Here is a 5,567-nt window from a genome sequence, read left to right as displayed (position 1 = left end):
ACCACGGTAGTGGGGTTGCTTACAGAGTATTTTATACTTATTCTTTATTATGTTATATTTTTCAGGTAGGATAAGGACACACTGACGAATGACAGAAGGGATCAATGATCATGCTATTAGGACCAGAGAGATGCTTTAGCCCATGTTTTCATGTTTTGATGTTTTAAATTCCAAGCTTGATGTTTGAATTTAGAGTTCTATTTTTTGAAATTGTTATTAACAAAGCTTCATGAAATTTATTTTTATTTCAGGGTGACCCCGACCGAAGATTTTCAGCTACTTAGATTTTACAAAAGCTATTTATTTAATAAAATTATTTTGATTTTAGTTACAATTGATGAGAGAGTTGTTTTGAGATTTATGCATACATGTAGTAACGACCTAGTATAAGTCCTAGAAAGTCGGATCATTATAAGAATTATTAAGTTATTTAATGTATTTTAGTAGCATGATTTTGAATGTGTTACTCTTTTTTATGCATGAAAGTTACGAGAAATATGAGCATGTTGAATCTACATGTTATGTTATGATTTGTGCTATAAGACCACTTATGAGATTTATGCATGTGATGCATGTTAGACCAGTAGAGGTAATCTACCATCTCACCTTGACAAATATTTTGATACAACGGACCGACAGGCTATTAGACATGCGTGAACTGACGAGGTTCATTTGCATGCTACGATTCCGTGAATCGACAGGTTCACTTTCATGTCTTTTTATAGTGTGCCATCAGGTCACTAGACATGCGAGTTAGGGTGAGATAGATTATCCCCTTAGATAGTCATCTAGAAACAGTGACAATATGCATGTCCCACCGACCCCAAGCATTTACTGCATGTGATTGCTTAGCCTGATCCCGATAATGGGGTCACTTACTGAGTATTTTATTCTCATTCCTTATATTTACATATTTTTCAGGTAAGGGTAAGAATACATGGGAGACTAACAAAAGGAATCTGTGACAGTACCAATGGGACCAGACAAATGCTTCCTCATATGAGTTCTTGAGTCATTTTCATGTTTTCCTATTTTCTTCCCATGCTTTAGTACTTCACAAAACTTAGATGTTTGAGATTTTTCAATTAGTTTCTCTTATTTGAAAATCTATGTTTTAGGGGTACCCGATCAAAATATTATGAAATTTTGAATTGAAATTTTGTTTGAATTCTTTATTAAATAAAACTGTCCAACTTTCTTATTTTAAATGTAAAAGTTTATGTACAAGTTTATGCATGCATGAGTAGCAACCCTGTCAGGTGTCTTAGAAAGTTACATTGTTATTTAAAAAAACCTTCATAAATTTGCAGTTGTTTCGACTTTTCATCAATGTTATGATCAGTTATTTTGTTTAAAAAAATTATTATAAATTTACTTTTTAATTTTTTTAAGTTACAGTTTATCACTCTATGATTCTTCATATTTTCATTCAAAATTTACCAAATAGTTGACTGAAAAAAAAGTTTACCAGATAATATTTACTTTAAATTTACGGAACAATAATACTTTACTTTAGTTTTTGAGGGTAAGAAAAACCCTATATTGAACTATAGGTAGGAAGAAGTTAGCATTAATCTCTATGGTTTTGAAAGTCACAATTTACTCTTTATGACCGGACAATATCTCATAAATAGTCGCTATAATTTGATAATCAATAAACCTCTCATAATCTCTACTATTTAGAAAGAGACTAATCACATGTAAAATGCGTAGTTCATTTTAGTACATAAAGATGTTTTAAAAGATTATAATTACTATATATATAAATATATATTTTTTACATTATTTTACATGAATAGTAGAACTCTTTGAAGAGAAAAGACAAACTAGAAATTTATGAATATTTAAAAAGTAACATAGGTGATTATTGGTTCAAACATATTTCCACCACTAGATATTGAAGTTTCATATCTATGGTCTATATAGTACTCATACATGAGTTATACATCTTCAATTTCAATAATTGTAATGTGACTATGATTATTCAAATATATCTTCATCTTTAGATCATGATTTTTCAAATATATCTTCATCGTTAGATCACGATTTTTCCATATATTTTGTCTACATCACACCTAGACAAAAAAAGATGTATCACTCCAACTTGAATAATTGTAATAGAAAAAGAACATAATTCCTTGTTCAAACCGTCTCTATCACCTTATTGTGATGTTTAATAGTTTAAATCACACTTACACATGGAAGAATACACCACTTTAAGTATAACCCTCCGAATAGATGCAACCAAAGATAAAATAGAAATATAAAATAAAAATGTAAAAATTCTTTTCTCATAGCCTCTAGTCTGTAAGTATTAAATTCTAATTATAAACCATCAACTGAATTTTTATTTCAAACTAATTCCCAATTTTAAGCTTTGAATGAAATTCTTTATTTTCAGGTAGCGTTGGCGCTAGCCCGAAGGGCCTCGCCGGTGAGGCGGCAGCTTGTCCATCCAGGAACGATCTGAGCCCCAATTTCCTCGTAAAATCGAATTGCATTCACATTCCAATCAAGCACCACCCAATTAACTCCACAGCAATCCATTTTTATCGCCTGCTCTGCCACCGCCGACACCAACATTTTCCCCAATCCCTTCCTCCGGTAACACTCTCTTATGAATAAATGTTCCACATACAATCCCTGTTTTCCCAAGAACGACGGAAAATTAGGGAAAAACAGAGCATATCCGGCCACCACAACATCCTCCTCACCTTCCGATTTGAAATTTTCCCTCTCCGGATCGGCCACCGGGACCTCCAAGTCTGCCACACCAACGACAGGGCTATAATTAGGGTTACGATTGTGAGGAGAGTTTTGAGGGAAGGGATAGGGAGAGGCTTCGACAATGAAGACTGTGACGGAGAGGAACGGCAGCGAAGAGAAGAGATTGGCGGAGAGATCCGATTCGGTGGCGGAGAAGAGATGGGTGAGGTGTTCGTAGACGGCCATTTGGTGGATTAGCTTGTGAATGTTAGGGACATCGGAAGGGGTGGCGAGGCGGATGCGAGAGAAGAGACGGTGGCCGGAATCTGCTTCAGAGATAGGCAGCGGAGAGACGGCGGGCATTTTTGGTGAAAGGAAAACTGATTATGGATGGATGATGGGAAAACAGACGAGGGGAATTTTGTTATGTCTACTAAGAATGTAGGTTATTATACGGGAATATGGTACCGATAGTCATTTCCAAATTTGGTCTTACTTTTCAATTTGTTCCATTTTTTTGCCTTCAATTTATGTCATTATCCTATGAATTTACCATTTTAATCTTTCTCCCTTCTTCTTTCTCTTTTGCAGAGTTTTATATATATATATATATATATTTTCCGTTTTTTCTACAATTTATGTTTATGTCACTTTTTTTTCCTTTTTTCCAGCGAGATTTCCTTTTCACCCTCTTTTCTTTCGGTTCCCCTCCTTTCCGGTGCTTTCTTTTGTTTATGTCGACGTCTTCATCTTCTCGAATAAAAAATATAAGTTGGAGCGTGAATTATAGAGAGGAAGAAGTGAGAATGAGAATTCAAAAGAATGAAAAAAACTACAAAATTGGGGAATGAGATGAATGAGGGGGAGGAACGAGAGGAACGAGCGAGAAATCTATTGGGAATGTCCTAGAACTCGCAATTCGTGTTAAACATTCTATTTAATCAATAACAATGACTTGTTGATTTTGTATCTTATTATAAAAATCTAATAAACGATCCTTGACTATAGTCTCAGTGTTGTAACTTTATGTAGTGACATAAACAGGATCAAGTTGACAATATATAGCCTAAATGGTCTAATAAGTATATGGATGAAATTGGATATCTCATCCTAGTATCACTATTGGATGCGGCACACTCTGTAGTTGTTACAAGAAGTTGTAAGGTGCTACAAACGATGTGATCCACAAATCGTTCATGTTGAGACATGTGAGTAGGGGAAATCTTATGCAATGAGTTTGCATATAGACTGGACCACGAAAATAGTCACTTTTCTTTATAACGACCGTTTACTATTAAAACTGACTATTTCATTTATTATGTAACCTAGGTTAATGATGAACGTTAGAATTCTATCCTAAGCTACAAGCCTATGTTCCTGTTACCAGTTCCTCGGTAACGACGCTATAAACTTGATGAACGTTAGAATTCTATCTTAAGCTACAAGCCTATGTTCCCGTTACCAGTTCCTCGGCAATGGCGCCATAAACTTGGATGCGATGCTTAGATGATGTGCTACAAGCTCATGTTGCCATAAACTTGTTGACACTGAAGCTATAGAGTACAATGCACGCAAGATGCAAGTCCAATGATATGCAATGATGACCTAACTTGACTCAATTTATGCGATATTACTTCTAGATATGCGTTGTTAATGAATGTTCTTGTAGTATGTTGTGCGTTGTCACAAGTTTTCTTGCGTTGGAACCAAGTATAATTCTACCACAAGTTTCTCGGTGTGATCCAAGGTTGAACACAGGGACTGTTTGAGGTTATTGCGTTATGTTTGTGATACATGTGACCAGGGGTTTTTCAATTTATATAGGTATTTGTGTACAATTATCTAAAATTGCGATAAAGTAAAGGAAAACGATAAAAATGCGATAATAAAGTAAAGTACAGTAAACCTAAGCTAAGATGATACAAGATACAGGTTTTATGATACAAGATACTGAGGTTAAGGTTGACTGTGAAGATTATACAAAGATCGTGTGATGTGTTGGTAAGTCTTATGTGTGAAGCAGAAAAAGAAAAGATAACTAATATAAACAGCGCAAGTTCCTTAATTGCGTTAATGATATAAGTACGGTTCCGTTTTTCCCTTGGTGTACACCTCTCGATGATTGGCCGCGTTCCCACATGTCTGTGGTGAAACAGGGACGAGCATAATGAACGCAAGGTCGCTTCCATCTTTGAAGTACTACTCACTCTAGTTAACGCATTCTTCTGACATTCTCTCGATAGATCAGAATGACATCTTCACTTATGCTCTCACAGGTGAAGATGTCGTCTAGCATGCCTTAGCTAAACGCATTTATCTCTTTAACACAGATTAAGTTACTCGTTTAATCCATATTAACTACCAAGGGATTAAGAAGACTTCATGGAGAAAACGATAAATGGAGGAATGGAAATTGACAGAGAAGGGGAGATGACAACGATCGAGACATTGAATAAACTATTTAGCGTTAGATACATGGTTTGTGAATGAAGAGATAAAGAAGATGAAATACAATGATGAATAGAGTTAGAAACAAATACAAACAAGCGCCAACGTCTTGATGCCGATCTGGATGGAGACTTGCTTGTCGATGTGATGGATCGTGCAGAAGGATGAGCTTCCCTCTCAGGCTTACTCAACCGGTAGCAGGGATCTGAGTATAGAGCTTCGCGGCGGGGATCTGGCAGAATAGCATTGAGACTCACCCCTCGGCCTTTTCTCTTCTCTTCCCGGATTTATTCCTATCCGCACTCAGCTCAGCCTCTCTCTCAATAGCCTAATATCAATTTGCCCCGTATCAAGTATATCCTTTTTCTCTGAATTCTATGGGGTATTTATAGTTGAAAAGCTTTGACTCTTAG

General features: G+C 35.7%; 1 pseudogene across 1 annotated transcript; it reads right to left on the bottom strand.

Annotated features, from left to right (window-relative positions):
- Nucleotides 1–2,109: 2,109 nt before the first annotated feature.
- LOC120069051 (L-ornithine N5-acetyltransferase NATA1 pseudogene) lies at nucleotides 2,110–3,275 on the bottom strand (annotated as a pseudogene). The gene has a single exon (XR_016523755.1). The product of XR_016523755.1 is annotated as an L-ornithine N5-acetyltransferase NATA1 pseudogene (transcript).
- Nucleotides 3,276–5,567: the final 2,292 nt, after the last annotated feature.

Source organism: Benincasa hispida, chromosome 10 (genome assembly GCF_027475165.1).
Source record: "Benincasa hispida cultivar pf3 chromosome 10, pf3_genome.v1.1, whole genome shotgun sequence".
Classification (NCBI taxonomy): domain Eukaryota; kingdom Viridiplantae; phylum Streptophyta; class Magnoliopsida; order Cucurbitales; family Cucurbitaceae; genus Benincasa; species Benincasa hispida.
Note: the sequence above shows the minus strand (reverse complement) of the source record. Positions and strands in the feature narration are given on the sequence as shown.